The sequence below is a fragment of the Emydura macquarii genome, unplaced genomic scaffold (assembly GCF_026122565.2).
Source record: "Emydura macquarii macquarii isolate MOO-44397 ecotype Brisbane River unplaced genomic scaffold, CSIRO-AGI_Emac_v2 contig_2205, whole genome shotgun sequence".
In the NCBI taxonomy this organism is placed as follows: domain Eukaryota; kingdom Metazoa; phylum Chordata; order Testudines; family Chelidae; genus Emydura; species Emydura macquarii.
The window spans coordinates 17067786-17094957 of NW_027132342.1; the positions used below are offsets into that span (position 1 = coordinate 17067786).

Genomic DNA, 27172 nt, shown 5'->3' on the forward strand with positions numbered 1-27172 from the left:
TCAGAACAGGCACAAGACAGGATCCTGGTCTTTCTTTATCTATCTATCTATCTATCTATCTATCTATCTATAACCCTTCTGCCAGATAGAGTCAGAAGCAGGAAGGGCCAGGTTCTATATCCAGGGCTTCCTGTCAATGATACAACACCATACCAGCTTGAACCTCCACCCAGTCACCTGGGAAATCACACACTAGCCCCTGGGCACCCCCAAAAGGCAATACTTCCCCTCTTGCAAGCACAGAGTCTGAGTGTAGAAAGTAAACCTTTTAATAAAGGAAGGAATTAACACAGCACTGGTTCGGGAAAACAGTGCAAACAGAATTCATGAACACAAAGAGCAGAACCATCCCACACCAGTGTATGTGGGGCGTGTCCTTCACCTCTCCCTTCTCCCTTTCCCCTGCCCTACCAACTGTTGTAGTTGCACTGTCCACCTCAGTCGTGGGGCTCAACCAGCCCCCTCTGCTGGCTCCTGCCGGACACGGGCCACGACGGGCCCCTCTTCTGGCTTTCTCTTCTCGGGCCCCGCTTCTGGCTTCCGCTGTCTGCTGGATTGCAATATTGCAACCGGCCTCCTCTGCTGGCTGTGCGGCTCTTGAAGTTTCCCAGTTCCTTTAGCAACTGCAGCTCTAGTGAGTTGCAGCTTCCAGTGATTTCAGCTCTCAGTTCATGAGAAAACCCTCTGCTGACACAGGAGCATTGTCCCCGCTTTATAACAAAACAAAAGATTCCAAAAGAAATAATTAATTCTACCTTTTAACAGTAGGAGGAGATAGTCAATCCATGCCTGAGGGCAGCCCTTGGTCAGGTCTGGTACAGCCTCAGCAGAAAGACCTCCAACCCCTCCCCGCTGCTTTCACAGTGCTCTAGCATCCGAACGCCTCCTTTGTTGAGTTTTCTTCAGATGAAGTGAATCTTTCATAAGAACAGGCTAAGCACAGTTTTGTTGCCATTTATTCATACAACATTTCATTACCCCTGCAATTAACACTAAAGTTATTTGTAACCCAGTACCAGCCAGCCTGACCATTTCCCATCATGCTCAGCACCTAGGTGTGATTATGCAGATACAGTGCAATCATGCTGAGCTCCTAGTTATATTCAGGCAAATACAGAACCTATGCAAATAAAGTGTCCTCCCTTTCTGCTGGCTGAGCAGGGGAGGGCCACTCAGACCTTGCTTACATATCTATCTATCTGCTTTCAATACTGTGATATTTAGTATCTTCCCAAGAAAACAGAAGCAAGTAGTTAACCAAATTCAGCCTCATTTCTGCCTCTCTCTTTTTTCAACACTTTCTTTCCCCCACCCCCTTTTATGATAAGGAGGGTGTTTGACATTAGTGTCTTGTTTTGTTTTTCATGTACTGTTTATCTAAAATAATATAAAACCATAGAGGAAGAATGTGTCCTTGTTTTCTCCCAATTTCACTTTCACCTGACCTTTAACTATTTTTCAGTTGCAAGAGACATTTCTACTTTGGGGGGGAATTTTGCAAAAAAGTCAGAAAAAAAGTAAAAAGCAGAAGGCAAACCTTGTGTTTAAGGCTTTGTCTACACTAGCACTTTTGTCAGCAAAACTTTTGTTGGTCAAGTGTGTGAAAAAAACATATCCCTCACCAACATAAGTTTCACTGACAAAAGCGCCCATGTGAACAGCTCGTTCGGGGTGGTTTAATTATACCAGCAGGAGAGCTCCCTCCCGTTAACATAGAGCAACTACAAGGGAGACCTTACAGAGGCACAGCTGTGGTGGTACAGCTCTGCTGCTTAAGGACTATGGTATAGACATAGTCTGAATCACAAGACTGTGAGTCAGCAAAGCAGGTTCTATTTGTAATAAACTTCTTATTTAAGGTGGGATAAGTCAGTTAGCTTGTCTGTGTTTCATTTTGCCCCTCTATAAAATGGAAATAATAATACTCACAGTATACAATAACAACTTCTTTGCGGGCCTGGGATGAGACCCAATTCATTATGGGTCTATGAAAGGAAGATGTCTTAAAAGCACAGGGTATTATTATACTGCGTGGAAAATTGTTGGAATGTTTGGATTCTGAGTGATCTGTATTTCATGAACTCTACTTAGATTAGCAAGTCTTTGGGAGCAGAGACTGTCTTTTCATTGTTTGTGTGTATAGTGCCCTGCACAGTGCAACCCCAATTCCTGACTGGGCCCAGAAGGTGCTATTGCAAAACAAGTAATATATACTAATTGCATTTAGAGTTGCCCTACAAGGCCATTGCATAGGCCATCCTCACCTCCTGTCAGTGCCAGCTGGTTCCCTATAGTACAGTGGTTCCCAACCTGTGGCCTGAGGGCCAAAAGTGGTCCGTGGGGGCTTTCAAAGTGGTCTGCAGCTCCCCACCCGCTGGGTGCGGAAGGGAGTCGCTGCCTAAGGACCCAGGTGGAGCACCTTGCTGTGGGGCTAAAAGACTGGTGCAGGCTCTTTGCTACAGCCAAGGGGTTGGGAGATCAGCGCGCCCCTCCCCCTGGCTGTAGCAGGGAGGATGGCAAAGCGCTCCCCTTCGGTCCATAGGCGCTGGGGTCCCTGGTGGAGCCAGAGGGAGGGAGATCAGCCTCCCCTCCCCCAGCTCCAGCAGAGAGCAAAGTGCTCTGCCTGGATCCCTAGGTCCTGGGGTCCCTGCTGGAGCTAGAGGGAGGGGTGCACTGATCTCCCGTCCTGGCTGCAGAAGGGAGCCACTGCCTAGGGACCCAAGTGGAGCGCAGGGAGCTACAGGACGTATTCGATTTCCCTGCTGCAGCCAGGGAGATGGGAGAGTACTGAGGATGGAGGCAATCTCTTCGCTGAACTCCTTCTGTCTGGCTGCAGTGGGGAGGGGGGACCTGCTGGCGGAGACTGGTGGCCCTCCAGCCAAAAAGGCTGGGAACCACTGCTATAGTATATTCCAGGTGCAGGCAGATGCCCGAGACAGCTGCTGCCCCCATCCTCACCCCAACCCCCTTTTCTTTGGGGTTGCATTTGGTGCATTCTTTCGGTTTGTACCAATGGCTGCTCATTTAAGACACTCCCCAAAGCCCACCCATTAGTCTCCTCCTTCCACCCCTCCCTCTCTTTATCCTCCCCCCCCCTTCTAAACACAAGGCATTCTTTTGTATTCCCTTCCATTGCAGAGGGAGAAGGGCAGAGAGGGAAAGCGCTCTTTTGCTAGCAGCAAAGTCTCTCCAATTTCGGTGTGTGTGTGTGGGGGGGGGGGGAAGAGCTTTGTATAAACGCAGATCACCCACAGACGGAGCTGCAACTACCTGTAGTTTTAATCCCCAATCCCTCTCCCCCCAGCTCAAAGGCTGTGATGGTGATGATCGTGCCTAGGCGACTTTATTTCTCCACCGCCGCCCCGATCCGTTCTTCACCCCCCGCTTGTGGCGGCGGGGGCTCGGGGGGGGGGGTTTCTCTTGTAAGAGGAGTGGGGGCGTTTGATGTGTTGTGTTGTTGTTGTTGGATGACGATGGTAGATTTGGGGACCGGGAGCCCCGAGGGCAGAGTGTTGAGCTGAGGGAGGGGGAAGGGACGGACACACACAAACACACACACACACACACAGGGCTAGTTTGAATGCCCGCTGCCGCAGCAGACCCTGCACAGCCCGCTGTTGCCAGCAGAGGGGAGGAGAGAGGCTCTCCACAACCTGCTTTCCCTGGTGCTCGGCTCCCCCCCTCTGGCTGCAGGGCTGATCAGGGGAGGTGCGGGGGGGTTGTTATTATTAGTCACTATATTTATTTATTTTCTTGGCCGGCTGCCGCTGGTTGCCTCTGCTCTCCCCGCCCGTCCTCCTCATCCTCGGCTTCCCCCTCCCCTTCTCCCGCTTCCTCCTCCCGCTCTTCCTGGGTTGCCCCCTGCAGAGGGAGGCGCTTGCTTGGGGTGGCGGGTTGCAGCGGGCGCCGCTTGCCGCCGCTCCCGGAGCATCGTGGGAGGGGGACGCGGGCGCGGCGGGGGGAGTCCGGGGCTGAGCCATGCCGGGGGGCGGCTGCCGCTGCTGCCGGAATCAGGGATGGGGCGAGAGGCTGCCGCGGATCCCAGCATCTCCCCGCCCGGGGCCCACGAAGCAGAGGAGTCGCCGCCGCCGCTGAGAGCCAGCGAAGGGGGACGATGGGTGAGTGAGAAACGTCCCCCCCCCACACGTCTAACCTCCCCTGGCATACCACCCGCCCCTCTTCTGCCATCCCCCCTTCCCCCAGCATCCGTCCTCCCCTCTCACCTTCTCCTGCATCTCTCCCCTTTCCCAGCCCGCCCTCCCCCGTCCCCTTCTGTCACCCCTTTCCTCCTCTACCCTCTTCCATCCAGCTCCCCCCGCCCCCGCTCCCTCTCCTATCATCCCTCTTTTCACCCATCCCCTTCCTCTATCACCCTCCTCCTCTCCCGCAACCCCTCTGGCTCCCGCCCCCACCCCCAATCTGCCCCTTTGGGTGTATGTGTTGGTAGGAGGTGGGGGGAAGTTAGGGACATTTAAAGGGCTGATTTTGGAAAAGGAGCAATTTAGAGGAGAGGGAAAGGGGCTGGAAAGTTGTTCACATGGGGTCTGGGTGGGAGGGGAGAGTTACAATTGGCCCAGTCTGTGGCCCAGTTGGGCCAGCTCCTGGTTCCAACATCCCTGCTCCCTCACTGCCTATGCAGGAGTCCCCGGGTGGAGGTGAGGTCTTTAAAATCCTTCTTGCTCCCCTGTTAGTCTATCGTTTTCTTTCCCTTTATGTGTGTGTGTCCTACAGCCCTTATCCCCAGCACAGTAGATTATGCAGCTTTTGCAGATATTGCAAGGAGAAGGAGGAAGTCGCAGCATGCCCCCACCCACCCAGCATCCGTAGAAGCAAAACAACCTGTGTCCGCAGGAATGTATGGTGATACATGCACTGACAGTGAGAGAGATGTTTCCCCTTCAAACACCCGATAATCCCAGCATCCCACACAACAAAGTGTTGGTGATGGGGAGGAAGAAGAAGATGTCACAGCTCCCTTCGCCATCTCTTTGCCACCCCCACAAAATGCAGACACACCAAGTGAGGAGGGGAGCCTGCAGCCCCGGCACTGCAGCAGAGGCCCATCTGCTGCCCGTGCTCTCTGTGCCAGGAGGGCACTGACTATGCATGTGTGCCAGCCCTGAAGCATTCTATAGGGAGGAAAAGGAGTGTGTGCATGGGGGATGGGAAGGAACATAAAAAAAAATAGATAATCAAACATCGTCTCCCCTCTCTTCCCATGTCAGATTGATATAATCCCCCATCAAGGGCTGGGCACAAAGGATGTGGGCTTTGCATCCCTCCCCAATTCTATAGGACTGCTGGTAATGCCTGGGGATTTGTTAGCTATAAATATCTCTATATTTGTTCTAAAGCAGTGTATGTGTGTGTGCAATTTTGACATCGCGAGATCTGTTTCTCCATATGAGTGCGACAAAGGTGATGGGGGGGGGGGGGGTGCTGAGCATGTGCTGCAGCTGCAGACCTGCCTAGGCAGCTTGCGGAGATGAGAGAGAGACAGAGAGAGAGGAAAAGCAGCAGGGATGGAGAGAGACCATACTGAACTGTGTTTTCATCAAGGGGTTTCTGGTGACAATGCTTAAGAGCAGAACTTGGGTCACCAGAAAGTCCTTCCATGTCTCCCAGAGCAGAACTCAGGTTACTAGGACCTCACTCCTGGGAGCAGAGGTTGGATCATCAGGAAAACTGACCTTTCAGAGCAAAGTGTGGGTCACTGAGAATCTCCCTCAGAGAATGGCACTCCAGTCACCAGCAAACCCCACCACCGGTGAGTGAATTCAAATCACCCCAAACACCCACCACCACTGCCTCTAGGAGCACGTTTGAATCACCAGGAACTGCCTAGTCCTGAGAGCAGATCTCCAGTCACCAGAGGAACCACGCCCCGCACCCCTCCCCCCCCACTGCAGAGTTCGAGTTATCACAAACTCCCACCCTCAAGAATGGAGCTGAAGTCATCTTAGTTGGAACTCCCACTCCCCCCCCACAAGACAAGAGTTCGTGTTATCTGGATCCCTCCATCACAACTGGTGCTTGAGTCAACTCTGAACACCTCTCCCATCCCCTCCACTCCCCCCCCCCCCAAATCACGTGTAATTCCCTATGGACGGAGCTTGAGTCACTACCAGCTTCTAAGAGCAGAGCTCCAGGCAACGCAGGACCTGCTGTCAGAGCTCGAGGCAGCAGAGAATCACATCCTGTGAGAGGAGCTCAAGCCAATGGAAACCTCACTGAAGAGTGCAGCTCTGGAGCTCCCACTCCTGAAACAGAAAATAGTATGTGTGGAGACATATTTTTAAGCCAGAATTGGACAAAAGCTGTCCCCTGGGCCTGTTTCTGGGGATCTCCTGATTTTCCCCTCCTTTACACCCTTACAGACATCCTCTAGGCACTGAAGTAGTCCCTGTCCTTATACACAACAGACTGGGAATTAAACCTTGAGTCTACTGCTGGGGATCACAGAGCTCCTGCTCCAGTCTTTCGACCTGCCTCTCCAGTCTGAGATGCTTTTGTGGTAGTGATGGGAAATCCACTGCAGGTGTGACGTTCCCTCCTGCAAGAGTGCTCTGTTGTATCTGCCTAGCTGGGGGGTTAACCCTTTGGATGTACAAGAGACCCTGCTGGAGACAGAATGCCCGTCACCAATAGAGGTGAGAGAGCCTGACCCGTGAGGCGGAAGAAGGGGGGACAGCAGGTGAATACCTGAAATCCCACTCCTAATGTGGTGACACAGCTGCTGCCTCTGACATGTCTGGAGACATACGGTGCCTTTGGTCTATATGCTCTTGAAGCCTGCCCGAGTCTGAGTCTGCTGTCTGAGCCAATTTGACTGCAGTTTCAAAACTGAGCCACTTCTTCCTCTTCCTCACAGTAAATGGCAGTAAGATTGGAAGAAGAAATCTTCCTTGAACTGTATGAAGGGACTTCCTGAGCAATGTGATCAAGAAGAGTTGGTCTAAACTAGGTGGGTATTCAGGGCAGGCCCACAGTCATTCGGGGTCTGCCAGGTGTTTTGAAATAGGGGCCTCCTGTCCTGCACGGGACTATGAAAAGGACACCAACTTTGTGGTACTTTTGCAGAGGATCCCTGCGGAACTCAACCTTCCCTGCGGTTGCAGAGACAGTAGATACCTAGCACTAGCCAGGTATGCATGGGTGAGTGTGACTGAACTGGTCTGTATGTGCTTGTGTGGATAGTGTACATGTAAGGTTTATGTTCATTGTGTGTGTGGCATTGTGTCTTTGTGAGCACTTGCCTGTTTGTGTAGTGGGTGCATGCATTGTGCCTTTGTGCATGTCTGGGTGGTCACTGTGTGCCTGGGGCAGGTGTGTACTGACAAAGACTGGGAGTGTCCAATAATGCGTGCATTTACTATGGTGTGTTTTCATGTTCAGGGTGCGCATTTGTATGTGCTGGTTAAGTCTATGAGCCCACAAGGTGTCTACATGTGGCTGAGTGTGTGGCACCTGTTCAGGATTCTGTATGAAAGTGTAGTTGTGCATATGCAGTGTCTGAAGCACACACTGGTACAGACAAGTCTCTTTTTCATCTACTCCTGCATTAATTTGTTAGTCAGGAGATAAACTCTGTGTTGGGGCAGGGTTCTCAACATCCTGGGTCTGAATTTCTTGCTATTCCGAGAATAGCAGCTTTAAGATAAATGCATCTTCCGTCCTGCCTTCCCCAAAGGATGTGTGTCTTCTCCCCCACACCAGAGCATAGGGAGGGAGGGAGAAGGGGAGCGTGGGGGTGGGCAGGGTGAGGGAGCTCGTGCCAGCATTCTCCGAGGCTGATTTGAAGGTTAGATTTGAAATGGGGTTATTTGCTCTGAAATGAGCTCTTTGTACATTGTTGGAATCTATGACCCAATCAGAAAGAGATGTGGTTGGAGGGAGGCGGTCATGTTTATGAAGCCTGGTACAGCTGACAGTAACTCCAGGCAAGGAGTGGAGGATAAGATAGGGAGTTACCAACTAGCGCAAGAACCTGGTTCATTTCTCTGAATCAGTCCAGGTGCCTCAAAGGGCTTGTCTCCATTTCAAGCTTCCTGAGGTTTGCATGTAGGGGAGGTAGGAAAGCCTCTCTTGACCCCCAGCTTGGCTGGTCCCTCAACCCATCCCTGGCACTACTCCTCCTGCTGACAGGGTGCAGTCTCTGGATGGCTGAGGGCTCTGGGTGCATCTAGCAATGAGAGGGTTAATCTAAATTCAAAGAATGCAGGGGGGGGGGGAGGAGTGCATGTAATGCAGCTAGCTATGCAGGTGTGTGCTGAGAGTGCCAAACTTTTCCAGCCTGCATTCACTTTGGAGGGTGGTTGCATTGACAGTACTGTTCAGTGTGGGGTGGGGGTGGAGTAGGAATCCCCCTACGGACTAGACTAGCAGGCAGGGGTGAGGGACACGGACATAACTGCGTGGAGAGGTTAGCCTGGAATCGCGGGCAGTGTTCCAGGTTGGGGTTGTGGTGCATTGACAGAGAGCAGCGTGAGAGTGCCTGGAGGAGGAGGTGCTGCAGGCCAGGACTGTGCTGCATTGGCAGAGAGCTGTGTGGTGGCCCAGGACTAGAAGAGCAGAGCTTGCTGGAGGGCAGGATTGAGGCGCAGTGACAGAGCTGTGACAGGCCCCCTCCCTGCTGTAGAAGGAGGTGGCTTTGTGTTGGAATTGTGGTGTGGTGATAAACTCCTTGAGACGGTAGAACGGGGTTTCTGTGTGCCCCTGGATTGGACTCTGATGCAGCTCTCAGGAAGGGGGGGGGGTCCAGACATTTTGACTCCACAGCTTCATCCCTCTCCCTGATACCCCTTTGCAAGGCTAACCCTTTGTTTCCCTCAAGCCTTTTCTGAGAGCAACAGCTGCCTCTTTGGATGCCACCCCCAAGATCAGAAGCAAAGAGGATAATTTTGCCTGACACTTACCCAACGGAGTACATCTCTAGGAGGAGGCAGTACTCTAGTCTAGGCTTTTCCTTTGATGTCTGGCCACTGAAGCACATAGCCTTGGGCAGGCTCAGGAAATCAACATGAGGTGAACCAGTTTCCTTGTGGGTAGAGAGGGGCTTGTTCTATCAGGGTAATGTACTAATCAGCTACCTCTGATGGGATCAGCCAGTGATGCTGGACTTCCTGTTTTCACTGAGGGAGCCTAGACTCAGCACACAAAGGCATGCCGCACTCATCTAATCAGCAGCATGGTGAGCTCAATTAAGTAGCTTCTTGCTTCCTGGGCTGGCTAGTGGCTAAGGAGTACCCAGCTCTGTATCTGTCTGTCTTCCATGGCATCCATCCCTGTGGTATCTGAGCACCTTTCTGCAGCTGCTCCCTCCAGCCTGGAAGGTCAGTGCTTGTAACACTAGCTTTGGTTGGAGGTGGTGGGGTGGAGGTACTGTCCAGGAGGGAAAGGTGATTGGGGAAGCACCCAGATGTCCTTTGTAAAAATCAGCACAATACTTTGCACTTCTATAGCAAGTTTCACTTCCTGAGCTAAAAGGGCTTTACAACGATTAACTAATTAAGCCTGATTAACTATGATACTCACCTCCCTGTGATTAATTAAGGCAATAAGTCTTGTGAGACAGGAAAGTACTATTATCCCTATTTTACAGCAGGGCAAAGTGAGGCACAGAGGGATGAAGTGACTTGCCTAAAGTCTCTCACAGAGTCACACGTAGTGTTGGTAGCAGAGCAAGGAATAAAATTCACTGATCCTGGCTGCTTCCTCGTGAATGGCTTCGTCAGTGACACAGAGGACACTGTGCAGGGTTGGTGTTAGGTTGGTGCTGCAGGGTTGGTACTGCTGTGTTGATTCTGAACTGCTTTGCCAGATCAAGATTCCACCCCATACCCCAACCCTCACCTTTCACTAGATCTGTTTCCCCATATTTGCTTCCCTATCAATGCCATTTTTTCTCATTATGTAAATCCCTACAGGCCAGGCAAGGGCTAGAGAGATTGGAACAGGGCTATGCACAATAGGGGGCAAGCAGGGGCAAGGCCCCCCCCCCCCCCCCAAATAATCGTCAGGGACACAACTCCTCTGGCCCCAGGGCCATGGTGGCAAGGAGAGGGGGAGAGCGCTCCTCCCAGGGCCAGGAGACACAGAACGTGCCCCCCCAAAAAGGGTCAAAGTTAAATTTCTGCACCCACCCCTGGGTTGGAATCAGAACCCTTCATGTATTTGGGGCAGTGGTGTAACTTTATTTACACCTTTTTTCCCCCGTGATGCCAGTTTTGTAAGCCTCAAGAAGACAATCTGAGATACACAGAGAAAAATGCAAAGTGGACACGCTTCATAAAACCTCTTGCTACTCTGAAACCTGTGATCTGTATACGCATACTTGGTATGCTGACTCTAGCCACATTCTGAAACCTTGTTGTGGCATTAAAGATATTGGAATTGAACTGCAAGCAAGAGAGACAGCAGGCCTGAGAGAGAAGAATGAAAAGGAGACCCCCCCTTTTGGATGCTGTCCCTTTGAGAGAGGAGCAAAGATATGCTGCAGTATTGAGGGGCATGAGAGAGGGTTAGGGCAGTGCTTTCTGTTCTCCCCCTCCCAACAGTGAGACGTCCAGCTGGGCAGCAGGTAAGAGGGAGACGTTCATGGAGACTGAATATTTTGGGGTGGAGGAATTTTGGACCCTTGGGAAGTCTGGGCTCTAGGAAGGGCAGTTTTTTGGAGGGAGGCTGAGCATAGCATTTGTTATGTAATGACAGCGTGCTTGGTGCTGCGCAGAATAAGAGGAGATCCGGGTCCTGCCCTCAAGGACCTCACAGGAGGAAAGAATGACAACATTGAGGAATTCAGGCACCTAATCCTTCCCTTAGGGTAAGCCTTGATACCTGTGTGCCTTGAAGGGATCATTATGGATCACCTCGGTTATTTAATGACCCTGTTGCTTAAAAAAACATTTCCTTGTCCCTGTCCAACATTCCCCCAGGATATCTGTATTTCCATAAGGTGGGGTTTGCTGCAGGGGTAGAAGACACACCTCCTGCCTTCAGACAGTCCTCCACACTCCCTCTCTGCATGCTGCTCTACATCTCCATTTCCTCCTGGTCCCTCTCCATTATCTCTGGCATGCGTATGCCCAGCTGACCTCTTCATGCTCCAGTTGCCCCCCCTTTTCATTCTCTGTGTGCCAGGGCCAAACAAACTGGGACCTCCTGCTAGCTCGCCTCCCGCTCAGTGCAGGTGTGGCAGATCAGGAAAAGAGACACAATCGCACCTGGCTCCAAGGAGACAATATCTGCTCCCTAAACCTCAGATATTAACATTGAGATTCTTGGAACGTTTTGGGGATGGGGAGAAGTTTGCCACCTCTGCCATCTTCCTGCTGTTTGCTGGGTGCATGACAGCAGGTTTGTCTGGGTGTGCTCAGATCCATACTATCCATGTGCAGACAGTGTGGTCTTGAATCCCTGTCTAGCAGCAGTTTATGGAGCAATGAGTGACAACAATTGCATTCAGCATGGCCAGGGGAATGAGGGGATTGCTTTTGCATAATTTAACAGCCTTCTGAATAATGTATAGTGCAGCTGTGCTATGAAACAGTCTTCTAGTTTCCTGTAAGTGCTGGAGGTAGCTTCCATCCAGCACAGGGAGTTATTGCTCAGAGATGAGAATGCAACGTGGCTTTTCTCACTTACTGTGCTTGTACTTTTATCTGTCTCTGCAGCAGCTAAAACATTGCAAAAACTCTCTAGCAGAGTGCATCCCGGACGGCTATCCTAGCTCAGACATGATGTGCTGCAAAGCATTCTGGGGACTAGGGATGGGGTGGAAGGCCCCATTCTTGAAGCTGTGTGTATGTAATAGCAGGGCAGGCTGAAGCTAGGCTAGGATGAATATGGAGACTGAGTTCCTGTCTTACCCCTAGCAAAGAGAAGTTGCCCTAGGCCAGATTTGGGGTCCAATTGTGGGGGGAAGCCAGAGTGGCTAACTTAAAAATTCCGATTGCTAGTCCAAGGTTAGGGTATGAATAAGTTCACCATCCTGAAAGCAGTTGCTGGCCCACCAGAGTGTTTCCAGCCGTGGCAATTCGTGATACAACAGACTTTAGATTCATGTCTCTCTCTGATAGAATCTAGGTTTCTGGAACCAACATGATTACAACAACACAGCAAACCACAAAGATAGTGTCTGAAAGTTCTCTTGGTTGCTCAGTGGTTTGTATGAAATGACTGGGGGAAATATCAGTCGGGTTCCCAGTGAATAGGACCCAGTATCACCATTCTAACTAACTGTCGGGTGAACCAGAGGCCATGGCAGCGGAGGATGAGCAATGCAAACAGAATTACCTTCTTACTCCTGGAGGTGGCCACCCCAGCATAGGACAAGGCACTGCTTGTGCTCTACTTGTCCTGGTTATAGAGAGGCAACTTCAGTTTCCAAGGATGTCAGGCTACTATCATTCAGCAGCTGTACAAACGCGTGCACACAAACTTCATTATCCTCTTGGGTTTGGTTTTCTTGTTCCTCCACTTTCTTTCTGCCATGACTTCAGTAGCTGAGATCTCACACATGGTTAGAGTTAGAGATTAACATATTTACAGCATTTAAAAGCTGATGTGGGAGAGGGAGGAACCAAGGCTGTCTTCAGAAAGATATAATTGTGAAAATCTCATCGCTCCCAGTCCATCAGGGCTAGCTACAAATGTAGTATTGAGTATGAGAGCTTGGCTCTGTGCTTTTCAGCTGTGTTGGGTTAGTTTATAGCTTTGGTGGTTTTTGAGATCAGATCATATAAACTCTCACTGGTCCCTTGGTCCAGGCAGTGCCTCCTCTTTTTTTTCCCCCCCCCCTTCTTCCTGGTACTGGTCCAGGACTCAGTATAGAAAATTCTGAATTTTTGACTAGAGTGAATTTCATCCTATGCAGGGAAAGTCCATTACTGAATGAACATGGAGATTCAAATCCCTTTGGGAGCAAGGGGTTCTCTGGGGGCAAGGCTTAGGGGAAGAGGGATGAAACCCAGCACTGTATGAAAATTGTTGGCTTTTGATGCTTGACTCAGGAAGATCAGGTTTCTGAAGATCCTAATTCCCTTGAAACTGCTCCGGGGAAGGGCATATATGTTGCCTGTATTTGCTATATTATTTCTACCAACTGCATCTGAGGAAGTGGGGTGAAGCCCACGAAAGCTTATGCCTATTGAAATTAAATTTGTTAGTCTTTAAAGTGCTACAGAACTCTCGCTGTTTAGATCTGCAGAGCCCATGATGTTCTGACCTAGCCTTCATTTGTCATTCTGGTGCCAGCCTGGGACATTTCACTCCTGTGTCAAGATAAGACACTGAGGAGCTCTTCCTACTGTGTATTTCTTTCCAAAAGTAATAAATAAGTGAAATTACATAATCTCGGGGCTGAGATGACATTATCATGGTCTTGCTTAACCCCTGAAAGAGGAAATGGAGAACAAAGGAAGAAAAATAAATAAGGTCTGTTCTTGGTCCAAGTAAAAGTCCCATGAGCCCATGTAACCCTGGAAGGAATAGCACTTTGTGTGCAGGGGGTGGCTTCTGAGAAAGAAAAGGAGAGAGAAGTGGAGGGGGGCATGAGAGAGCGAGAGACAGAGAGGCTGACGGAACCCTAGAGGAAATGTCTCAGCATGGAGTCAGGTTTCTCTTTCTCTTTCTCGTGAATAGGGGGTAATGTTTTTTGCATCAGATTGGCTGATTGCTAGACAGCAGAGGAGGGGGATCTGTAGGCTGCCAAACAGGACCCCTGAGGACTGAAAGAGAGAGAGAAAAAGGAGCAGCCTGGGAAATCTATTCCAAGCAGTAATAGATTGGCTACTGTGGGAAAGCGAGCATGCTGCCAAGCCACAAGTGGGGCAGTGATGAACAGAAGGCGGGGATGAAGGGCCGGCCTCTCCTTTCCTTTGCTGCTCTGATCCCACCATAATTGCCTTTTATTTCATAACCTCTCTTGATGTATTTATTTATTTAAATTGTCTTGGGGGTTTTATTATCTCCTGCCTTAGAGATCTTTTATATCACAGATGAAAAAGCAACTGACACCCCCCTCCATGGCAGCTGGAGACAATCCTGCTTCTGTCTATCAGTCTGCCTAGGTTTCCATGCTATGCCTCTCACCGTGGCATTGGAGCTGCTTCTTCATGTGTCACTATGGATTCCACCCGAGGTACGCGTGTGCCTCATGTGACTGAGCACGGAGTCTTTTAGAGGGCAGAGGGAGCTCTGTGCCTGCCTGTGCTCCCATGTGAGGGCATAAAGGTGAGAGGAGCTGCAAGCTTCCCTCCATTACCGCTGCTGTTTGTTGAGCTTTCAAACTCAACCTTTTTGTGAAGAAATCTCTCATCAGTTTCATAGTATTAATTTATTCATTACTTTTCCTTGGATGTTCCACCAAAAAAAAAAGGGGGGGGGGGGAAGAAGCAGAGTAGCCTCTTTGTCCACCCCCTGTATATCCCACCCGTACAGTAGGGCGAGGCGCTTCACATCAATCCTTGGCATGGTGGACTCTAAAGCCACAAAGTTTAAATGCTGTCCCTCATGTGACAATCTTATGCCCTGAACTGATGGGCACAGCAGATGTCTGTTCTGTCTGGTAGAAGGACATAACCCCAACAAATACTCCATCTTTGCCTCCTTCTCATCCCACACCCCAAAATTGAGAGAAGTGTGGCTCACGTTACATCAACAGTCCATGAAGGTCATGTCTGATCCCAGAAAAGAGACATCCTCCAAACCAGAGTTGAGGAGGCTATTTACAGAATGTGCCCCAGTGAATGGCTACCATCCTTCTGGTTCCAGCAGGAAGAAGAAATCTAAAAGGGTGACAAGACTGCTGGTGCTGGCGCCAGGATCCTGGGTGCTGATCACCCTCGTACCAGTGGAACTGACAGCCTCTGTGCTGAGTGTGTCAGTCTGAGTTTGGAGCAGAGAGACCTGGCATGCAGGGCCCCCACATGGGGGGGGAAAGGGTACACTTTACGGGGGCCCCTGAGGGGCCCGACCCAGGCTGCAACCCCCATGGGTATGTGTGGAAAGGGGCCTGTGTTACAAGTTTGTATTGGGCTCGAAAAAATTATGCTTAGGCCCTGTTGGCGCCTGCGTTATCCCCTTCCATCACCAAGCGACAGACCCACACCGCGTGCGGACATGGTTCAGAGTGTGCAGTGTGCCTACCCCGCAAGGAGGACTTGAAGCATTTCTCCAAAGGCAAGTCCTCCAGCCTCTCATCATCGAAGGAGAGGCGCACGGCACTGGCTGTGGAAAAGGCTTGGGAGCACCAGTGTTGATACCACGACTGTCCCTGGTACCAGTGCCAACCACCAAACCCTTCTCCATACCAATGTACAACTTCAAGGAACTGCTTTCCGCCCTCTTGTCGGCACCAGAAGGGATACTGGCAGAATCAGCACCAAACCCACAACCAATGATACCCCTGCACTTCTCCTTGTCTTCTCCTCACCAGCTCCTCGCCAGTCCTTCTTCCAAACCGCAAGCAGAGAACTATCTCCGTTACGCCAGAATGATACATAAGGGGAGGCCTGGAAGTGCACCTGTACTGGGTTCTATATGTGACTGGCAGTGGATTGGGTCAACAACAATCTTGCCAATATTTGTACAATTTACCACTGTGGACTTACTGGACCCACTTTCCTACAGATCCTAGAGTGGAGCCCCATCACAGGTGCCAGGGAAAAGAAGGAGGTTTATATTACCATTGGCATCAATAGCTAGTGCCCCCCCCCCCCCCACTGGAATCAGAGGAGCCCTCTGGTGAGGAATGGCAGCTCAGGAAATTCTCCTCTCCCCCAAAGGCAGTGGCATACTGATGGGGGGCACAGAGCCTCCTTCACCCCCTCACTCCCTGTGCATCATGAAGGGCCAGCCTGGCACCCACCCCAGGTCAGGGGGGAGGGGTGGTGAGGCCACCCCATCCAAGCTGGTGCTGGTCTGCGGGGCTGGAGTGCCGGGTAAGGGGGGGGGCAGGGGCATGCCAGGCCAGCCCTTCATGATGGGTGGGGGGCATAGGAGGCTTTGAGGGGCGCCCCTCAGTGCCTCCCCTCCCCATGCATCATGAAGGGCCAGCCCAGCCCCTCTCCCCAGGACGCGGGGGTGAGGCCACCCAATCCAAGCTGGTGCTGGGCTGTGGAGCTGCAGTGGGAGAGGCAGGCATCGCATGGCGGGTAAGTGCGGGGGGAGGAGGTGGAGCCAAGCCTGTATTTGTGGGCGCTCCCCTCCCCCCCCCAAGCCTCACCCTCCCCTTCCGCAGGTACAGACACCTCCTCCCCAGGGCAGCTGTGGGGTGGTGCTGGGACCCCTCCTGCCCTGCGCAGAGGGGGTGGGGGCGTGAGGCCTGGGGAGAGGGTGCAAATGTAGGCTTGGCCCCTGGGCGTCGGACACCCTGGGTATGCCACTGCTCAAAGGCTCCTCCTCTTCTCTGGATAAGGACATTGTCTTGGCTCCATGAGCCAAGAAGATATGCAGAAGTGGCTTGACATCCTCAGTGCTAACAAGAATTGCCAAAGTGATTAACGAGGGCATATTGGACCCAGCAAAGGAACTATGGCACATCCCAGTCTTGTTCCTATCTGCTTCAAAGTGAGTAGAACAGTGCAATCAAATCCCTCCCATGGGCTTCTGATGTTTTATGGGCACCCCACACTGGGGTCACTTGTGGTATCCACAGTCCGGGAAAAGACCAGGGCTACTAAAGGGACTGCAAAAGATGATAGCCCCAAAACACTGGACCTTTCTGGCCAAAACGTTTACTCACCAGCCTCCCTCCAATTCTGCATCACAGAAGCAGGACCTGTTTGAGAAATACAGTTTTCTTCCTATTAAGTTTCCCCCAGGATTTCAGGGAGGACCTAAGAGATGATGGTGAAAACAGGGCTACAAGTAGCAATGGACAAGTCTGATATCACCGCTCGATCCATGACTATGGCAGTCACAGTGCTCTGGTCCTCCTGCTTATAGGCATCTGGGATTCCTATAGAAGTCCAGGCAACAACAGAGGACCTACCCTTCGAGGGCCTGAAGCTTTTCAGCAATTGGATGGACAAGGCATTCCGTTCCCTCAAGGATTCAAGGGCAATGCTGGGCTCTTTAAAAATCTACACCCCATTGCTGTACCGGAAGCCCTTCTGCTACCAGTCTCTGCAAAGACAAAGAAAACTACTTTATTCCCGCAGTTGCCAACTGGAATACCCATCTAGAAAGTGGCCCTGTTATACCAGGAAGTACCAGTCACCCCTCTCCTCCTTCAGCCCACCCCAGGCTCCTTCTCAGACACAGCAGATTTAATGGGGGTGTTAAGAGCCATGCGAAAATCATCTCAGAGCTGACCTTTGGGAATCGTCTTACCCCTTTCCACTGGGTATGGTTAGTGGTTACCATGACAAATGGGTGCTGGACACTGGTCTATTGAAAACTGTAAAAATCACAAGCTGTCACTTTAAATCTTTCCTGGTCCTGCTCGCAGGCTATGGTGCTTTGTAGGGAAACGTGCAATCAGAGTAAGTCTGCAGAGAGTCAACCAAGAGTAAGGTAGGGTGAGTTGTGTCTCTCTACTTTTAGGAAGCATCCTGCCTTGTCTCTCTCTGGTTTTTGGGTTCTTGTGTATTTATCGTTCAGACTTCTAAGAAATAAAGTAGCATTACATTACAACCTTCCAGCAAGCATACCTATGTTTTTATCTAACTTCTCTGTGTGTATGCTGTGAACATAACAGACATTGCCACCCATGGCTACCTTATCCAATTCCTTTCCTTACCCCCTACCTAGCCCCCTTCCTTGCCCCTCTTCAGGGAACCTTCTCACAAAAGCCATTATAAAAATAAATGGCCTTGTTGGTCCATGTAAGAGCTATGGAAGAGGTTCCTCAGGAGTACAAAGAAAGAGGCTTCTGCTCCTGGTATGTCCTTATCTTGAAGAAGACAAGGGGCCTTCGTCCTATCCTAGACCAGAGAAGATTGAACAAATACATACAGTGGCTTAGATTCAGGATGGTAACTCTTGCTTCCCTCATTCCAGGCTCAGCCCTTATGCAGCACATGTACGTGAGCACACACACACACGCACACACACACTTTGGGCTGCCTTGGAGCCTGTTTGGGGCTGTGGACTCCCTTCAGCTATGTTTATTCAGTTGTCCCCATTCTCTTCTGTGCCTGATATCACCCAGAAGGATGCAGTGGTGCTCCACCACATGATAGCAGCACTTGTGCCAACATAAAAACAAACCAACTGGCAAGCTCCTCCTCCCATGTTGATCTAGTTCAACCACTGTGGAATACACATAATAATAAGTAAACATAATAATTTTGTGTTGGAAACCATGGCTGGAGACTTCGTTTGCTTGCCTCTTCCCCATGTGATGTCGTCATCTTCTGTGGCATAACAACCATCCTCATGGGAACTGGATGGTCACGAGCAGGCAGTGAGATGGGTGGAGGAGCCCATTCCAGATGGTCACTCAGACTTTTTCCAGGTCTTCAGGTGGTGGTAGGGGGAGAGCCAGAAGGTGGGAATGGGGTGAAGCTGTGGGAAGATGGAATGAAAATACCGGCTTCTTGCCCTTGGATGATCAAAGACAACCAACCAAGGAAAGTAAGACTTGTTTGGGGAGAGGTGAGGGATTATACAAGAGCGCAGTGAACCTGCTTACACCTATATCCTATATATTTCTCTCTGCCAATTAAAATCTAAAATTTATGTCTGATCCACATTTTCCCTCTCTGTAAGAGAAAAGCTACTGTGGGTGGTAGATTTGTCTGAGAGATTGAGGAGGTCTCATACTGGCAGTAAGGGAGCATGAAAACTGAGATATAGTTTTGACCAACAGGTTTTGTGCTACTTTCAAAAAGGAAAGGGGACCCTTCTTTCTCTAAGTATATGACAGAGAGAGAAGAACCTCTGATTCCAGTGGGGCTTAAAATCCATTTTAAGGTTTTCCATAGCACCCATCAAGTTATTACGGTGGTGTCTAAATGCTTCCCAGATAAATTACATCTGCATAGCAAGGCCCCTAATAGATTTTTATTAAATTTTCTGCTCTTCTGAAGCCCCTGGTTTAAAAGATGATCTGCTTGGAGAATTACGTAATGCTAGTATCACTATTCTTTGTTTTAACCCAGTTATAGTAGAAATGCATTATCAAGGAGAAAGGACTTGTAATGAGCCCTGAAGTTGGTCAGACTATGGATTAGAGTGATAACCTCTAGAAGATCATTCCATAGCCCCTCAGCCTCCAGTTCTACCAAGACTGCTTTATCTCCACTTCTCATGTGCTTTGTACTGAGTGTGGAGAGCTGCGCTGACCTAGAGTAATACAGCTATCTTGCTGGATCATGGATGGAGAGGTGGTTGTTAAAGTAGCTGAGTCCTAACCCACTGATGGCTTTGAAGATCATGACCAAGACTTTAAAAAGACAATAGAAACCAACTGGGGGACAGTGGAGGGATTGGAGTACAGAAGTGATGTGCTCACAACAGCCCATCCCATTGAAGAAGGTGGGCAGGCACATTCTGTACGAGATGGAGTCTCTACATTGCATCCATCTTAGTCCCTATATACAGCATAATGCAGTAATCTAATCTGGAGACCAGCACATGGATCACTATGGCCAGATCCTCATCCAGGAGGAAGGGGTGGAGTTTCCTTGTAAGTTGCAGGTGGAAGAAGGCATTTTGTCACCACTGGGGCTACTTGATTGTCTAGCTTGGTGACGAATAGAATTCCGAGGCTCTCACTAATTTGACAAATAGAATGAAGCTGCCTTCAGTGGAAGGGGAGGACAGCATCTTTGAAGTGTTTTCCCCCTTCCAGACAACATCACCTCAGGCTTGCCTATGATCAGTTTAAGACAGTTGTTTTTCACCCAGGTGCTGATTTCATGTGACACCCTGGTGATGGTATTCATTGCACCTAGGGAAAATCAGATGGTTGAATGCTGCACAGTCTGCTCCAGGTTTGTCAGGGTGGTAGTGAATCAATGGTACTTTGTGGTGAGAGGTGTCAAAGCTTCAGGGCGGATGAATAACACAAGGTTTGCTGCCTTGAAGGAGGTTTTGATATTTTCCATTAGCAGAGGAAAACCGTTGCTGTTTGCTAACTTTCACCAGCTAAGGAGGTCATGGAAGGACTTTGAATTCAGTCCCTGCGAGAAGGGGCACCTGATAGGAATCTACCTGTAGCCTTTCCGCCTTGTATTGTGATCCCACCAGAACTTCCCTGCTAGGTCCTAGCTGCCCATAGCATTAAAGATATCACGGCATTTTTCCTAAGAACAAGAGTATTGAATATAATGTCCTGAATAAATTTGAACAGGGACTATTACATTCCATTTCCTTACATTTTTTCCTGCAATTTCAATTTGATGGTGTCTTCTTCACTTTCTGTCTAAAATAGTGTGTAGTGTCTGCCAATGCCTACCAAACTGTAGTTGTCCACCCTAGTGATGGCTTCCTTTCAGGTGCTCTGAAGAGATCCCTTTTTGTATTCCTGGCCTACTTAAAGCGTGTTTTCTGGGACACAGTTTATTCAAGTTTTTAAAGTGCTTTGAGACTTTGTGTGCAAATACTAGTATTCTGTCTTTGGCCCTGAATGGATTCTGGGTGCAGTACTTGAGAAGAGGAGAACCTGTTCTAGATTTGTATCCACCTGGAATGGACTAAGGATTTAGCGTCCCCAGGAGGAAGAAGAAAATCCTGAACTGGTTGAAGCTTCTGAACGTGCTTCCGTTTGTGAGCACCTGTTTTATTTCAAAAGGTCTGGGTGGGAGGATGGGTGTGCACAAGCACTGTTGGTGCCAAGATGAGGGGTATCATACACTTGGTTGCGTGCTCTGCATCCTCTTCCCAGTACCCTGCAGAGCAGAATCTGGCAAATTGCCTGCCCATAAGCATTGTGCTCCAGGATGTGATTCCAGGATGGCATAAATCAACTGATCATTTGATGTTTTCCAGGGCACTGTAAAGTGCAGCAAGCAACTGGGGATGTCACAGGTGCACCACACTCCCAGCTGCTAGTTACTGCACAGAAAGACGGCTGTAAGTATGGGCTTATATGGGACCTGAAGCATGGAAACATATGTAAGGCCCCTTCTTAAAACACAGCAAACTCCTGGTTCTGCTGCTGGGGATCGGCATTTGGGGTGGGAGATGCTGCAGCAATATCTCAAGTAGTTACACAGACCCCTGCCCCCACCCAGCATGCTGAACAAATTGAACCTTTCTACCTGGTTTAACCAGCTGTGCTGGTGGTTTGCTATGTGGCATTGCCACTCCTTACTGGGCCAAGTTCACTCTTTCCCCAAAAATTGCCAGGAGAGGGGAGGCTCTGTGTTTCCAGTGTTTCTGGTAACTGATCATTGCTTTGCGAGGGAGCAGCTGGAATTCTGTGCCACAACCTGAGCTCTGTCCCTAGTGGCTTATTAGATATTTCCCTTTCAAATTTCTTCCACGCACAGCATGCTTGGAATAGGGAGGGTGGAGAGAAATGTCTTCTGCACCTGATGACCTGTGGCCTTAGCTGCAGTTCCAAGGTGTATCTGACACCTCAGCACTGATCTGATGAAATGGGAAGGAAAAGAGCACAGACATTTTCAGTCTCAGCCCATCAAAGGGAAAGAGGCTCTCTCCACTCCCAGTCAGAGGAATCCCTGGTATGAGGATGGCGTTGATTCAGGGGAGGAGCTTTCAGACTGGCCCATCTGTACTACTCTCCATTTGTCTCCTTTAGGATGTTTCGGGAAATGAGTGTCACAGTTCCAGGGTCCCAATAAAAGGCAAAGATGAGCCATAAAAAGTATCTTACAGGAAATGTCAGGACTGGAAGAGCAGAAGATACTGCAGGTTAAGATTGGGCTGGCAGAGCTGCTGACAGAGGCTGTGTGCCCTGGCAGTGCTATAGGGGTCTCAGGACTCAGCAGTGAGTGTTACAGGTCAAAATCGAAGTACATTGGCTGAGATCTGCAGAGGTAGGAGAGCTGGAGAGGAAATTCAAGTATGCAAATTTGGGCAGGAAAATGTGCTTTAATTTCTAAAAGCCTGTATCCAGGAATGTCAGCATGTTACACCTACCAAAATGTGAAGCAATCTGCTAATATCAAGGCTGAGGCTTTTGCCTGGGATTTCCTCGTGACCTGCAGAACATCACAGCTGTTTGTGGTGAGGAGGGAGTCTAGTTTCCATGAGCCATTCAATACTTGGTCTGTTTACTGAACCTACCACCAGGCAGGCCAGCTGTGATGTGAGTTCTTGTCTGGTGGAAACTGGATGAAATTCATAACAATTTAAAAAAAAAAAAAAGCATCAGGCAGATCTGGATGCAGCAGCTGTATCAGAACACAGGAATTGCCCCGGGGATTATGCCAAGTGTCCATCTAATCCAGTATCCTGCCTTTGATACTGACCAGGAAGAGATGCCTCTGAGGAAGCACTAGAATATCTAGTAGTGGATTATTATGTACTTTGATCTACAGTAGGAGAAGTTCCTTCCTAACTGTCAGTCTTATTGACCTGGGGCTAGACTGGAACCAGTGACCTAGAAACCAAAGGCCAAACCTTTCTCACAAACCTAGAGCCAGAGTTGAACTGGTGTCTTACAGATGAAAGGCTCTGAATAACCAGCCTCAGTTCTGTGGGTAATCGTATCACCCTGTCACTCCACAATTACAGGAGTAATTTGAAAAATTGACTCACCCAGCACAAGTAGGTATCTTTCTTGGGCGTGTCCCATCCACTGCTGCAGTATCTATGTTTTTATTTTAAAAACATCTAGCCCTGGAAGGTAAACCTTCCAGATGTAACTAATGCCCAATGGCTTCCGAAGAGATAGTGCCAGTGCGTCCGCTGAGAGGAGGAGGGAGAGAATGGGACGCTGCTGTGCTGTTTGCAGTAGGGGTGGCCTGACGGGCGTGCCACCCTCCAGGGCAGGGAGCCCTAGAGACCTCAGTCACACCAGCAGAGGGCTGTGTGTGGAGACAGGTTCTGCCGCTACCAGCACCATGTCAGCAGAGAACAGAAGTGTGCCTCACCCATCCACCCACTCAGTGCCTTCTGCTTGGTGTAGTGGCGTGAGAAGGGGCCCTCTGCTGAGCTGGCAGGCACAGGCATTCAGGTGGGCTGGGGCCACTCTGCTCCTTAATCTGCTTCTCCATTTCTGGCAGCCCTCCCCTGCCTCCGCAGAGAGCTCTGTGCATGAGGCAAGTATAAATGGATTTTTCTGAGGGGTGGGGTGGGGATTCCCAGTGTTAACATATTGGGGCAGGATTGATTTATTTGGGGGCAGGGGAGGTAGCATTAATTGGTGACACGCAGTTCATCCAGCAGGAGAATGGGCTCTTTGGGCCCAGGCAGTGGTGGTTGCCTCAGCCTGGCCCATAGGAGATTGGAGAGGTGGGTCTGTGGCGAGAGGCGTCAGTGTAGTTCAACCTGAGGAGCAGGCTTAGTTCTTGGGCTAGAACAGTGGTTTGCAACCTGTGGGCCACGGACCTCTGGAAGTCCACAGACTATGTCTGAGGGGTCCGTGAAAGGTGGTCGTTGCCATAGAGCAGTGGGTTTCAAACTGCGGGGTCTGCAGACTGTCAAAGATTTTGAAAGGGGTCCACACCCTAGTGGAAATTTTTTAGGGGTCCGCAATTGGAAAAAAAGGTTGGAAACCACTGGGCTAGAGGCTATCGGGTACATTTTTCAAGCCCTGCATAATTAACCCTGCATGTGGAATGGCGTCCGCCTGATTATCTTCTCACACCCATGTCAGCCGGGAGTGGTATAAATCATGAGTCAGGCCTAGAAAATCATGAGACATCAAAAATAATAATTTGGGAGTGGGGGGGTTTCTTCTGGTTTTGAGCTTTTAGGGGTCCTATTTCCTGTGTTTTCCCCCCACAAACCTGAGGGCTACAAACTTATTTATTTTTTTTAATGAAAGTTGAGATTCTCATGGATTCCAAGAGCTGTAGGTCTAAGAAATACACCAAATATTGGAGAACTGCAATAAAATCACAAGCGCTGACAACATAGGAGGAGGAATTTCACGGGTGCTAATGGGGCCAAACACCATGAGCTACACTAATTTATACCAGCTGAGGATGTGGCTGGTGTCATACCAGTGTCAGCGAGAGAAGAATCAGGACATTTGGGTCAGAATTCTGATGTGTTCCTAATCCTGCAGACCCTCAAGGGTCTCAAGCTTTCCAGATCTGTATTTTTGCCTGTATGTAAAACATCCTGCCTCAAAGCTCTTTGAAGTTAATGATCAACAGAATGCTTCAAAAACATTATGAAACTGGATTAGGCCCTCCCTCTTTCCCTGAGAGTCCTTGCGACCTTTGTATGTGCTTCAAGATGCCACCTTACTCTTTGTCCTGTGAGGCAAAAATACCACACTTCTGTTTGTCTTTGCTCAGTCACAGGGTTTTACTGTGCAGTGACCCAGTGTCTGCCCATACCAGCTTCACAGCCTTGTGAGGCCCATAATAAATACACATGCTCTTTAACTTGTTGCCCAGGGCAGGTGGGACAGATGGGTGAAAATTCAGAACCATTCTGTGTTTTGAGAAAGGTATAAAATATGGTGCCAGTCACAACCATTTGAGGTGTGAGTAAGCAAGAAGCATACCAGGATCATTCTTGGAGACTGAAGGTGTACAGTTGGGAATGGGGGCTTTGAAGTCTTGCAGTGCTCCTGAAAACCCTGTAGGGTTTGCTTGATATGGGATCTGAGGGGTAGGGGCTGGGGGAATTGTTACCAGATTTGCCCTTCACCTTGGGGTATGCTCATTTATTAGGGTTACCTTCCTGGAAGGGCGGGTGTGTGATTCTAGGGGTATGATTCTACTAATGTACTGCTTGTGTTACTTGTGTGCTTCTAGGGCTACAAGCCCCCTCCCAATGGAGTTATCCTGCAGGACCTAAGGTTTTCAGGGCTGGGTTCCTCCAGCACCAGATTCAAATAAACCCCTCCCCCCACAGATACACACACACGTACACAGTTCAGCTCAACTTAGTGCGTCTGAGCGGACCGGGCTATCAGCACTCTCAGCTGACCCCTTATATGTCCCTGAACTCAGCAGGCTGGGTGACACCACACTCTCAGTGGCTACCCTTATATGCCCCTGTGCAACACACCAGAATAGAGCAGGCTGGGTCCAAACAGCACCTTTTTGGCTACTCCCCTTAATTGCCCCTTGGATTCAATCAGGCTGGGTCAAACAGCACTTGAGCTGCACCCTCATTTGCCCCTGGACTCCGTAGGCTAGGCAGAGTAGCACTTCCTGGCTGTCCCCTTCATATGCCCCTTTACACCACAATTGTTCTAGCAGTAACCCCCTTGATGAGCAAACCCCATAGGATTTTTGGGCACTCCCGAGATCTTTGGCTTAGGTAAGAGAAGCGTTACTACAGAGCAAGATAGGGACCAAGGACACAAAGGAAGAAAATAAAGTTTGGAGAGATAGAGAGAGAAAGTGGCAACCAGCTTGATTATAACAGTTATTTTATTGCTAGGTATATAAAACTTACAACACTAATAGTAATACCATACCAGGAGAGAAAAACAATCAAACACTTACAGTACTACACAATTACAGTTGGGGGTATTGGAGAAAGCTATCCCAGGTTTGATTACAAAAGTAGAAAGTAATACCTGGACTAAGAGAGGGAGAGAGAGAGAGAGGGAGAGATAAGTTGTGTTGGGGGAAAAGGGGGGGGGGGGGTTGATCTCACCACTCCATGCAGTTCAGAGGTTCCCAGGAAGAGGCTTGTCAGTTCAGGGTCTGGAGGGCTTTGAGTCTGGCAGAGCCCCCAACACGATCAGTCAGGAAGAGAAGACAGGTTACATTGGAACTGATGCAGAGTTTGGATCCAAGCATCAGAACAGAGGTTTGAGCTTTGATAGGGGATTTGTAGATGCCAGGTTTGTTTATGGATAAACAATGTCTGGACAAAAGGAGCTGATCATTCCTGGAAGGGCGTCCTTTCTTGAGAGAGAGCCCACAATGCAACCAGGTTTCAGTGTTTTGCATACCAATAACTAGAATGGTCTGATAACTGCGGAGCTGGGTGTGCACAGGTGTGAGTTCAGTTACATTGAGAGCAGAGATTTCCCAAAATGCAGTGCTTCCCTGCTTCAGCAATCCCAGAGTTCAGTGCGTGTTCCATCTTCGATGTAGATGAGGCTTCTGTTCTTCATTCATGTGCTAACGGAGATGCTTATGAGGCATGGGGAGTTGTCTCACCCTTGATGGGAGGGTTCCAAGTGTGTCTCTTGTATGAGGCATGGGGAGTTGTCTCACCTTTGATGGGAGGGTTCCAGTTGTGTCTCTTTTGTATGAGGCATGGGGAGTTGTCTCACCCTTGATGGGAGGGTTTCAGTTGTGTTCCCTGCCTTTTCATATTGAAATGCCTTTGGTTTCTGGTTCAAGCAGCCTTTGGTTTCTGGTTCAAGCATGGGCTGGTGGGGGGGTAATTCAGGTGAGCCAGAGAGAGAGAGTTGGGGTTTTGCACCCTGGTTCCCCAAGAACACAGAGCTGCTAGGTAACAGAATCCTCATAAATGTACTGAAGTAGACAGCTGTGTGCTCCAAGGGACCGTAAAGGGTCTAGATCCATTCAAGCCATTGGCGTATAAGATGATAAAGTCAATGAAAGAACAACCTAAACCAAGATGCACACACTCCTCCCCTTCTTTCCCTCAGCATGAGCATCTGTCTACATATTTTGTGTTCCTCATCGCCATAGTAGTGAAGCTCTTCCAAGTTAATACATTAATAAAACTCTGCCTTCCTGTCTCTGCCTTCAGGAGTAGCCTGGAAGGTAGAAGAACTTTTCCCCCATGTGGGTTGACCATGAGCAGAGCTCTTGTGGGAAAGCTGGATCGAAATAATGGGCTTTGCATTTGGCTCTGACTGCAGTGAGGTTGGTGCTCATCCTTGCCTCTGAGGGAAGCGCCTTCCGTAGTCCAGGGCAGTGTCCTGCACTCGTGAGTCTCCCATGATTGGCAGTAGCTGTGGCAGAGGGAGAGGTGCTCTCAGGTGCCAGTCTCATGCAGGGCTCTCACTACTTAGGCAAAGTTATTGAATGGGACTCAGGATTCTCAGGTGGAGCTAGTGTAGACAGTGGAGTAGCAAGGTGACATGGTTGTGGTGGTCTACGGTGATGAACAGACAAGGTGGTGCGTTTTTGTGTGAGTTGAAAGT

General features: G+C 49.6%; 1 protein-coding gene across 4 annotated transcripts in view; it reads left to right on the forward strand.

The window, feature by feature from the left end:
• Positions 1–4012: 4012 nt before the first annotated feature.
• Positions 4013–27172, forward strand: part of MGAT3 (beta-1,4-mannosyl-glycoprotein 4-beta-N-acetylglucosaminyltransferase) — a 32080-nt gene continuing 8920 nt past the window's right edge. Inside the window, exons 1-2 of one of the 4 annotated variants that reach the window (XM_067559519.1) lie at positions 4013–4118; positions 20938–21021. The gene's annotated coding sequence lies outside the window, so the exon portion shown is untranslated. Of the gene's footprint in view, positions 4119–10435; positions 10580–20937; positions 21022–27172 lie in introns of those variants that run through there. The other 3 variants (XM_067559518.1, XM_067559521.1, XM_067559522.1) reach the window with 3 other exon arrangements.